This window comes from Antechinus flavipes, chromosome 1 (assembly GCF_016432865.1).
Source record: "Antechinus flavipes isolate AdamAnt ecotype Samford, QLD, Australia chromosome 1, AdamAnt_v2, whole genome shotgun sequence".
NCBI classification, from domain to species: domain Eukaryota; kingdom Metazoa; phylum Chordata; class Mammalia; order Dasyuromorphia; family Dasyuridae; genus Antechinus; species Antechinus flavipes.
In genome coordinates, this window is record NC_067398.1 from 568,178,415 (window position 1) to 568,190,636 (window position 12,222).

General features: G+C 34.1%; 1 protein-coding gene across 5 annotated transcripts in view; it reads left to right on the forward strand.

Moving 5' to 3' along the window:
* Positions 1 to 12,222, forward strand: part of WWP1 (WW domain containing E3 ubiquitin protein ligase 1) — a 143,910-nt gene that overhangs the window by 32,789 nt on the left and 98,899 nt on the right. For all 5 annotated transcript variants that reach the window (XM_051970797.1, XM_051970801.1, XM_051970800.1 and 2 more), the window contains one exon: positions 842 to 936. The gene's annotated coding sequence lies outside the window, so the exon portion shown is untranslated. The remainder of the gene's footprint in view (positions 1 to 841; positions 937 to 12,222) is intronic.

A 12,222-nucleotide genomic window follows, 5' to 3' on the forward strand; every position in this document is an offset into this window, starting at 1 on the left:
GTGTTTTGATGCAATTTTTAGGTTTTTCAGGATTGGAAATAGGGGAGCTAGACAGTCTGCTTGCTTTCACTGAACTATCTTGGCAAGAAGTCCAGTAAATCATAAGATAGCTATCAATTTAAAGGATATGTTCTACTACATATAAATATCTGCTATTTAAATATAATTGTGATCTCCCCTCTCTTTCCTTGCCCTCCCCCACTCCAACTTGGATTCTGTTTTATATTTTTGTTAACATCTCAAATACTTTTTGTTGTAAAAGTAAGAATAGAGCCTTTTTCGGTGGGGAGGGGCACATAGACTTCACTTGCTAATTGATTTTCTCAAGACATATATTTTAATGTATTTAGCTTTATTAGCATTTAGTTTATTTTCTGAAATGCAATTGTATAAAGTAGGAGTGGAATATTGAAAAGTATCAATCAGGGTGATTACAAAGGCAAAATAATTTCATTCAGTTTTGTTTTTCTTAATAGAGAGATGCTCTTTAAGTCCAAATGTAAGCTTCTCATGTTTTACAAGTGAACTTGTATTCCAAGTTTCACTTGTAAACTTGGCATTTTCACTTGGCAAGAAGGTGAAGTGCCAGCTGACTAAAGACAAGTTTTGAGGCTCTTTCATTTTGCTGATTGTGGTAACTTTTGCACTGGTTAGATTGCTTTATGAAATAATAAACTACATATACTTTTGTGCATTGCTAGTGTTCTTATTTGGTATTGATGTTGAATTTACTCTGCTTTTGACCTTGCCTCTTGCCTTACTAACAAAATCAGTCATCTGTTTTAAGTTCCCTTACCTTTTCTCCTCCACACTTTAAATCCTCTCTACATCTCTTCTTTAGAGAGGCAGCGTGGTGTAGTGGAAAGAGCACTGGATTTGGAGTCAGGAGAGACCTGGGTTTGAATTCTACCTCCAGTACTTACTGTGTGACCATGGGTAAGTCACTTAAACTTTCTGAGTATCAATTTCCTCACCTATAAAATGGGGATAGTAGTTTTTATTTCATAGTATTATTATAAAGATCAGATAAGGTAATGTGTGTAAAGTTCTTGCAAACCATAATAGTAGAAGGTCCAGGCATGTCAACTGACAAAATTATTTTTACTTTGAAATAAAAATTTTCATCCTACTATTTGTTTTCTTTCAGGTTAAAAAATTTAATGTATCAGTTGACATAGGTTGGTCCTGCGAGATATTCTTAAATTCCTATTCTAAATGTTAAAAGTGCTATATAAATGTTGAGATTGTGGTGATGGTAATGGTAGTACTAATACGAGTTGAAGTATTTTGTTCTCAGTGGGTGAGGTGATAAGGCTTTTTTGCCCATCTTTACCTTAGAACAAGTTTAAGTCCCTTAAAGAAATAGGGAATTTTAACCTCATTCTGCCCTTCATTCTACCTTTAAAACCAGCAATAATTTTCAGTCCTTTGTCACCAGAGTGGTAGAAGTCACTATTAGTTATCAGAGAAGAGGTATCACTTATATCACCATTGGCCATTAGTTCTGTTTTTGCTGACGGTGATTGAGATTAGAGGCTTCCTTAATAACTGACCTTCTTGGCTGTGATTGCCTTCAGCTATTTGGGTCCTCATACCATCCCTTTTAGAATTGTGATGCTGCCCCTATTCTAGACCACTTAAAATCAGTGGGCAGAATTTTAAGGTTTTTTTCATTTAAATTATTTTATATTCCCCCCCTCCCTCTATTGCCCCTTTAAAATCAGAATTTCATCCCTGTGGTTGGATTTCCTAACATGAATCTCATCCTAGTCTCCTCTCAGAAATTCTGCTCACTCCAATCCCTGGGTCTATTGCCTTATTGCCATGTCCTATCCCATATTCCTTGAAATTACTTTTATATTCTTTTTCTTTATTTTGTGGGTTTTAAATAAATATCTCCATCTTCCAGTCCAGATAAAAGCATACAGAATCCTCTCCATTCTTTTACTTTAAATATATTCATTTGGAACATCTTGCTCCTAATAGTTGTCCTTTTAAAAAATTCTTTATCTTTAGATAAAGAATATTCCAGAATCTAATCTTCTATTCATGAGTTTTGCTCTTACGCATTTATTCCATCATCCTCATATGTAGCATAGTTTCTGGCATACTTGAGCTTTTCTTTCTATCTTAGCCTATTTTCTTTTGTTATAGGGTTTAAGATAATTGTATTTTGATAATTTGTATGGTTTCCTTTGTAATCTTGTATATTTCATTTTTATATTTAGAAATATTTTTTAGAGAAGGGGTCCATAAGTTTTTTATTGCACTACCAAAGGAATAAAGGGACCAAAAAAAAAAAAAAAAAAAGATTAAGAATCCTGTTAAAGTATGATTGCAGATTTCCCTTATATTGCTTTTTTCCCCATATATCATTACTATTATATCTTATTCTTCTCACATTTTTTTGATAGGTACAGACAAGCTGTGCCATGAAAAGTTGTTATCTTGATATTATTTTTTGTATGCAGTGTTTGGTAGATATAATACAGGTGGATAAAACAAATGCTTTTTGAGATTGAATGGGATTTTGATGAATTGGGATATAAAATTATTTTCTGTAGATTCACTCTTGAATATCATCAAGGATACGTTATACAAGATAACAGGATGCCATTTGCGTCCTCCTGCTTATAGGTTTAATTTCTTCTTCTAGATCTCTCTCAAAAACTTTTCATTTTTTGAAGATCATAAGTGTTTGGTATTGTTTTAATAATAAGAAAATCTTTGGGTTCTTATTGATATTTTAGTGTGAGCAGTATGTTTGAAAGTACTTTTTATTTTTAAAAATATTGGTTTAAAAATTAATACTTTTGACTGTAATTTGAAAGTTCAATTTATTTCCATATTTGATTTTAATGAGTATCATAAATTGAAAAAATACTTAATAATTGCTTACTAAATTATGATATTAGTTTTTATATCTAGTCTACTTATAAATTTTTATGATCTACACAAATTATTGTTGAACTTGTGCTATAAATTCATCTAATTTTAATCTTACAATTGCAATTCTTGCAAAATAATAGAAAACTATTGGATTTTTAAAAAATGACTTTAAAACATACTGTAACTCTTCCTTTGGAAGAGTTTTAAATAGTAGAAAACTGTTGCAGAGATGAAGTGTACAGATTTGAGAGTTTTCCCCTTATTTCTGGGGAAAATAAGCTGGGTTTTTAAATGTTGTGGGTTTTTTGTAATGTTTTTATGCTATCATTAGCTCAAATAAGAATACCTGCGAAACACTTTTGCAAATCTTAAAAACATAATGTTAAAAAGTAGATATTATTATCTAATATCTTAAGGCACAATAGATGCTAGGTCAATGCCAAATGCATTGTTATTCATTATTACTGTTATTCATAGATACTGCTTTTTTGAGCTATATTAACCTGGAGCTTGGCTGTAGGAGATCCATTTTGGTAGGGGGGATAATTAGTGGAGTGTTGCTCCCCATAGTTGTTTTGTGACAGGACAGAAGCCATGATGACTGATGACAGCCCAGGATGCAGTAGATTACCTTGGTATCTAATGTTTGATCAAGCTTTTAATTGTAACAAGCTATTCTCATCCACTTATTTTGTGCAAGGGAATAGAATGGAGGCACAGTGACTGCCTTTTTGACTTTAACTGTAGTGCATCTTTGTGCAAACTAGTTGCTTTGTTTGTGTCCTAGGCTAGCCTGCTGTTTTGAAGATTGAAGCTGACTAGTCTTGATGGGCTTGCTACCATTCTGGGGTTTTTCAGGTGCAACAGTTGCTGACAGCTGCCCCTAGGTTGTGTTAAGTAGGCTGGGTTCATATGTAGACTGCATTGTATGATAACTGGATGGTGGATATCATATCCTTGGACAGGCTGAATGTAAGCTTGAGGTTTACATTGTATAATCTATTAGAAGTTGATCATAAGAAGTTACATGTGCAGTCTCAACCTGTATATAGTTGATGTCAGCAACAGCTTTATTGCCCTTATACCTGGATGGTCTGTGCATATCCTTGAGCTGGCTGGTTTGCAGTAAGCACGGTAGCCCTGCTGGACTGTAGCTTCACTATAGATAGTATAGTACCCCCTCATTTTAGAGAAAAGGAAAAGATATTACAGTTTCACCTGAGTCCAATCTAATTCCAAATGTAGTATCTCAACCATAGCTTCCTTCCTTTGAAACTCTCATCTGTTCAGGTCTTTTCTGACCCTCTTCACTGTCAGAGCAGCTGTTCTTTCCTTAGGAAGATCAATCATGAAATACCCCCCACCCCCATGTAATCCTTTCAGGGCAAAGACTAAGTTTCATTTATCATCCAGAGATTCCAAAACGGCCTGGATTGGAGTCTGAAAGATCTGCCTGAAATCTGCCCTCAGATGTCTCGTAACTGAGTGACTGGCTCCTGGTAATCTGTTGCAAGGACCTGCTTCAGCTTCCTGTCTTGTAAAAGGGAAGATCCAATATGACAATATTATAACCAAATGAGGAAGAACTGAAAAGGGAGGCACTGTGCTCTCAGGTTGGAGAGTATTCTGAGTGACTATTGGGTCTTGACTGTCCCGAGCAGTTGGCAGGTTCTTGTTTGGGTACTGATTAGGCTCTGCTAATAAACAAAACCTAAGGCTGTCCTTGAGGTATATAGTTCATGAGAGGAAGGAACCCTGTACCTGCCTATGTTAACCAGGGTCAGGGCTTTCCAAGAAGGTTTCCAAGAGACTTTTGGGAGTTACTTTTTATCCCACCACTTGCATTAATTAAGCACTCACTAAATAAATAAACTTTTGACCTAATGGTTGCCTCAGAATTAACAGTGCAGAAACTCATTTTTCAAAAATTGCCTACTTTTAATAAAACAAAGGTGTTATAAAGAAAGTTTGCTTTATTTCCTCTATATGAATCCAAAGTGACATCAGAAACAAATCTGCCATTTTACAAAATTGTTGTTTTTGGAATTTTACAAAACTGAAGCATACTATTAATTTACACTGGGATTAAAGGACAGGATCTCTCTGCAATCAAAAATTTGTTTGAAGTTAAATATGTTAAAGTTATTTTTTAAACAATGGTCATTTTTATTTTTGCAACTAATTTAATTCTAGTTTTTCCAAGTCCTACTGATTGTTGTCCTTCACTTTCAAAGAGGACCAAAATAACAACACTTTTGAATTTGTCTGATTGTAGCTGATCAGACCAATATGAGCTCAGAAAGCTCTGCCACAGGTTGGACACAAATAGTTTTTATGAACATTTAGGGTGGACCCTCTAACTTTGTGCATCTTGTATTTCTGCTGAGCTTATAGAGCACAGCTCTTTATCTGATAAGGAAGACACACTATGTTGGGTAGTCCTGTGTCAGTGTGTCTCATGTAATACAATTAGTTCTAAAGTTCGTAAGGGAGACCTTTATGGTGTACTTGTACCTCTTTTTCTGACCATCTTGTGAATGCTTGCCCTGTGGGATTTCTCCATAAAATAGTCTTTTTGACAAGTGTTTGTCATTTGAACAGTGTGGTCAGTCCAACCGAGTTGGGCAGCTTTCAGAGATTTGGTGTGACATGCTTTTGACTCATCTAGGGACAGAACATTTGGAAATATCAAGACTAGTTTGACGAAAATGATGAAAAAATTCAGAAAAATGAAAGACAAAAACTCCACTTGGTGTATCAGCAGGATAGTCCATCCATTTCTAAGAAGGTAGCATTCAATTCCATCAAATATAATTGAAACTTAGAGAAGTGCAGGATATTTTGCTCAGTCTGAAGGCAGATGAAAATGAGTTTTAGGCTGATAGTAATAATCCAAAGCATTTTTATGATGCATTGAAAGCTATATATGGACCATCAAAAGTATTTTCTCCTCATGGCCTTTCATCAGCACTAGTTTTAACATTTTTAATTCCAAAAACTTGGGTTTTTTTCTTTTATTGATAACAGTTGAAAATGGGAGACTGTTAGAACTTATTTCCCATGACTGTTATCTATATAAAGCAAAACAGTTTTAAAAGAGGAAAAGTTAAGTCATTTCAAATAAAAGACATCTATATCTATGGTATCTTAATCCTTAGCTAGGATTAAGAAAATTGTTTATGTAATTAACATATTAATCCCAAAATATTTTGTTCCACAATTTTATGATATTTCAAGTTATTTTATATCAAAATACATAATGAAAGTATTAGTGTTGCATGTGCACTGTTAAATTTTCTTTAGAAAAAAACTGGTAGATTACTTCAAAATTATATGCAAAGGGGGGCAGCTTGAGTGGTACAGTGGATAGAACACCAGCCCTGAAGTCAGGAGGACTTGGAGTTCAAATCTGGCCTCAGACACTGAACACGTCCTAGCTGTGTGACCTTGGGCACATCACTTAACTTCAGGTACCTCAGCAAAAAAAAAAAAAAAAAATTACATACAAAAATTTATCTAGATATACTAAAGTATAAGAAGTTGAAAAGTTAACTGATATATTTGCAACATATCAGAAGAGTGGAAGTACTCAATATAGAGTATACTGAAGCATATTGATGAAAAGATTTATGGCTAGAATGAAATTTTTGGAAGCTCCATAATTCAGGTATCTCTGATCATACTAATTTTCATTTCTAAAATACTTTTATGCCCTCAATCACTGTCATTATCATCTTCATCATTACAAGTTATTATTCAAGGGTATTTAAATGATTAAATATCATGTTCTGATACAGTTGAGTTATCATATAGCCAAATTTCCCTGAAGAAAGTAAGCCAAAGGAAAAAAAATCACAAATTTATTTAGACTTGGAGGACTGACTAGAAAGATTTGATCTTTTAAGTATGGAGTTACATACAACAAAACCACATTTGTATCACTGCTGATGATTAACACACAGAAATTTTGCTTTCTGATATCACATCCATTTGGTTGCCTTAGAGTTAGGTATCCAGAGAGCAGTATCTTCATCACTGGGAGTCATTTCACTCTCAGGAGTAAATCAGTAGCACTTATTTATGTGATGCATCCATTATGGTTTCTCAATAGTAATGGCAACATAACCAGTAAATTATTTAATTGATATCTTGATAGTCCAGCCTCATTCCATAGGTACTCCTTTCCCTGATGGAAACAATAGTGACATTTTCCTGGGAAATCTTAGCATAGTGGAGAAAAACAACATTTAAAAATTGTATTTACCTTTATAATTAAATGAAAATGCAATCAATATAAACATAACATTAATTTAAGGTGTGCTGAAGAACTTAAATAACACTATGAACTAGAACTCATAGTCTCCAGTTATATCTCAGACTCTAGAGTTATAACTGCAGTAAATTGTTATAAAGAGATTACAGTTTTTGGAATAGATTATAAGAGTGACTTTATGGAGTTGCCTGAAGTTAATTTTTGAATCATTTAGGACATTAATGAAATAACACTGCTACCACTGGGAGAAGAAGTTTTTGAACTTGGTAGAAGCAAATACGATTTCAATTACACAACCACAATACAGCAAGCATTTCTATAGCATCAACTGTGTGCCATATGCTGATCTCACAACAGCTCTGGGAAGTAATGCTATGATTATCCCCATTTTACAGTTGAAGAATGTGAGGCAAACAGGTTATGTGACTTGCCCAGGGTCATAGAGCTAGTAACAAAGGTCATTTTTTGAACTCGAGTCTTTCTGCTTCAGGACTAGATTTTGAATTGAAAAAGATTCTAGAGGCCAGACTTCCCATTATACAGATGAGGAGAAAAATAGAAAGGTTATATGATTTATCTACATAGAAAATGGCTATCACAATTTGTTTTTTTGTTTGTTTGTTTGTTTTAATAATTATAACTTTATTGACAGAATCCATGCCTGGGTAATTTTTTACAGTATTACCCCTTGCACTCACTTCTGTCCCGACTTTTCCCCTCTCTTCCTCCACCCCCTTCCCCAGATGGCAAGCAGTCCTATACATGTTAAATATATCACAGTATATATATCTTAGATACAATATAAGTGTGTAGAACAGTTTTCTTGTTGCACAGGGAGAATTGGATTCAAAAGGTTTTTACCTTCTAATAACCCGGGAAGAAAAACAAAAATGCAAACAGTTTACATTCATTTCCCAGTGTTCTTTCTTTGGGTATAGCTGCTTCTGTCCATCATTTATCAATTGAAACTGAGTTAGATTTTCTCTTTGTCAAAGAAATCCACTTCCATCAGAATACATCTTCATACAGTATGGTTGTTGAAGTATATAATGATCTCCTGGTTCTGCTCTTTTCACTTAGTATCAGTTCATGCAAGTCTCTTCAAGCCTCTCTGTATTCATCCTGCTGGTCATTTCTTATTGAACAATAATATTCCATAACATTCATATACCACAATTTACCAACCATTTTCCAATTGATAGGCATCCATTCATTTTCCAGTTTCTTGCCAGTACAAAGAGGGTTGCCACAAACATTTCGTCATATACAGGTCCCTTTTCCTTCTTTATTATCTCTTTGGGGTATAAACCCAGTAGTAACACTGCTGAATCAAAGGGTATGCACAGTTTGATAACTTTTTGGGCATAATTCCAGATTGCTCTCCAGAATGGTTGGATTCGTTTACAACTCCACCAACAATGAATCAGTATCCCAGTTTTCCTGCATTCCCTCAAACATTCATCATTATTTTTTCCTGTCATCTTAGCCAATCTGACAGGTGTGTAGTGGTATCTCAGAGTTGTCTTAATTTGCATTTCTCTGATCAGTTGTGATTTGGAGGCTATCACAATTTGAACTTTGGTCCTTTGATTCCAGAATCTGCACTCTTTACACTGCAGCATGCTGCTTCATTATACCATTAATCTACAAACTATTTTAGTTACAATAGGTTGAAGTTTTACAAACCTTAAACCACTTAATTCGTATAGCAGGCAGGCCCTAACTAATAGATGAACTTTGTAAATTTCAGTATTTGAACTCAGAATTTATATGTCAATAGCAGTTGGAAGTTAATTAATGCTTTAGAAGTAGGTCAATATTGTGTAAATAAATTTTGTTAAGTAGTGTCTCATCTACTGAAATAGTTAAGAGTTGCCAAGACAAAGTAAGTTACTTCCAATTAATCATTTACTAAAAATGCTGCAATACAGATTTTAAAATATTTTAGAAACTCATGTTTAATTTCTTATGTATTTTTCAGATTCCTAGAGGTGCCTTCCTTTTAATTTTAATGAACAAAAATCTTCTTACATGAATCACTGAGCAACTGTATCCCAGGCAGTGTGCTAAATAAGCACTAAGGTTATAGATGAAAATGTGAATTATCATCTAACTAACATGGTGGTGAGAAGGTCTGGTCTTAGAGGATCCTTTTCTGAGTAGAAAAGAGGGCAAGCATCAATTGGAGAATGGCTAGGTAAATTGTGGTATATGAATGTTATGGAATATTATTGTTCTGTAAGAAATGACCAGCAGGATGAATACAGAGAGGACTGGCGAGACTTACATGAACTGATGCTAAGTGAAATGAGCAGAACCAGGAGATCATTATACACTTCGACAACGATATTGTATGAGGACATATTTTGATGGAAGTGGATTTCTTTGACAAAGAGACCTAACTGAGTTTCAATTGATAAATGACGGACAAAAGCAGCTACACCCAAAGAAAGAACACTGGGAAACGAATGTGAACTATCTGCATTTTTGTTTTTCTTCCCGGGTTATTTATACCTTCTGAATCCAATTCTCCCTATGCAACAAGAGAACTGTTCAGTTCTGCAAACATATATTGTATCTAGGATATACTGCAACATATCAAACATATAAAGGACTGCTTGCCATCTAGGGGAGGGGGTGGAGGGAGGGAGTGGAAAAAAAATTGGAACAGAAACAAGTGCAAAGGATAATGTTGTTTTAAAAAAAAAAATTACCCTGGCGTGGATTCTGTCACTATGAAGTAATTATTAAATAAAAATTTAAAAAAAGAAAAAAAGAAAAGAGGGCAAGGCAGATGGCAAGGTGCTTGGGGGTGGTTACATGCCTGTGATGCTTAGATATATGCATGGAAATGAGGCAGGGTAACATGCCTAGGCTAACAGCTAGAGTCTGGGGCTGAATTTGAACTTGCATCATCATGACTTTGGATCTAGCATGCAGCATATCACACCTAGTGGCATGAGGAACAAAAAGTGAAAACTATGATAGAGTGTAATATTCATAAACAAAACAAAGAAATCAAAATTGCTGGATTACAGAGGACTTGGAGATTAAGATGTGATATGACTTAAAAGTATTAAGAAGTGGTCTGGTTGTGAAACTTATTTGGCTTTGAAAGCCAAGTAGAGGCTCTTAAATTTGATTCTGGAGATATAGAGTCACTGAAGTTTTAAGCATAATATGGTCACATTGATGTTCGGGGAAAATCAATTTCAGTTGAGAAAGAGATGGATTCGAATGGGGATAGACTTTTGTAATAGGCTTAAAATATGGTTGCAATATGGTAGCAAACTGTCGTAGTAGGCAAAGCACAGGTGATGAGGGCCCTCAACACAGTTTCAGAAGATAGAGGGGAACATGTAAGAGAGAACGGTGTAAAGGGAAAATGGACAGAACTTGAGTGTAAATTCAGTATTGGATATGAGAGAGAGAAGAGTTGGGGATGGCTCATATTCTTTAAGCTTGGGTAATTTGGAAGATGGTAATGTGCTTGACAAGAATGGGCAAGTTAAAAAAAGAGGAGGTTTCAGTTTTAGAGAGGAGAGTTCAGTTTTAGATATGTTAACTCTAAAATGTCTACAGGACATATTGAGACATCGCAAAGGCTGTTGGAGAAGTAAGACTGGAGGTTGAGAGAGAGGATTGACAATTTTTTTAATATTAAAAAAAAAAAACCTTTTAATATGTACTGAATTATGGGAACCTGCCTAGAGGGAGTACTGAGGCCACTTCAACTCTTGATACACAATGTTTTCTGCATTGTGGTGATTGGAGATTGTCTACTGTCCATGCCCTGATCACGCTTGCAAAAATAAATGTATTATCAAAAGGCTATATGGCATAATAAACTAGAGCTCTTAAAAGCTGGCCACAACAAATATACAATATCTTTTCCATTAGCCACAGTTAACTTGTTTTATATAATTTGCTATTGAATAGACAAAATTTTGTCACATTTTAATATTTTTCATCAACAATTGTGTCACATTGGATGTTTCACATACTTTCTTTTGGTATTGATTTTATTTTGTAAAATAAAAAGTCTTCTTTAAACTATCTTAATTCCTTCTAATTAAAATAACTTATTTTAATAGTAGATATAGTGATACATGTAGTACTTTCAACTTCTAACACCTCAAACCCTGCTATTCATTAGGGAACTATTTAAAAAGTCATTTAATAGTAATTTCTCCTTGGCAAATGCTAAGCTAAAATTCATGATCAACATAATGAAGATCCTATTCTTTTTTTTTTTTTAAATTTCAGTGCTATTTTATTTTTCAATTATATGTAAAAATAGTTTTCAGCATTCATTTTTATAAGATTTTGAATTCCAGATTTTTTTTTCTCCCTCCTTCTTTTTAGCTTCCCAAGACAGCAATCTGGTATAGACTATACACGTGTAATCCTTTTAAACATATTTCCATATTAGTCAAGTTGTGAAAGAAAAGTTAGAACAAAAGGGAAAAACCACAAGGAAAAAAAAATGCAACTCCTCCCTCCCCCTCAAAAAAAAGTGAAAATAGTATGCTTCGATTCACATGCAGGTTCCATAGTTTTCTATCTGGATGAGATGGCATTTTCTATCCCAAGACTATTGGAATCGTTTTGCATCTTTGTATTGCTGAAAGAACTGAGTAAGTTGTAGTTGATCAGTATATAATTTTGCTGTTACTGTGTATGATGGTTTAACATAACTTTATATGAAAAATCTATTTTCTAAATCTAACCAATTATAGCCCCAAACCCATTTTTGCTTGGCTTTAAATCATGGAAGTGAGCACATGTTTTTCTCCATCTCTTGAATACATTTCTTAACCTTATATTAAATGTGGCATGGTATAAAGTTGTGTTATACTATTCCATTTCATTTTGAGAATTTCCTTAATTCAGAAACAATTCTTCTATGTATGTCATCATATTTATCAGTTCATCATTACCTCATTGGAGATAAGGTATTTAAGTTTACTGGAAGTAAAAAATTACTCAAACATTTTTTAGTGGATTATTTTATAACTTGATGAAGATACTCAGAACTTCTCAACTATTTTGACATAACT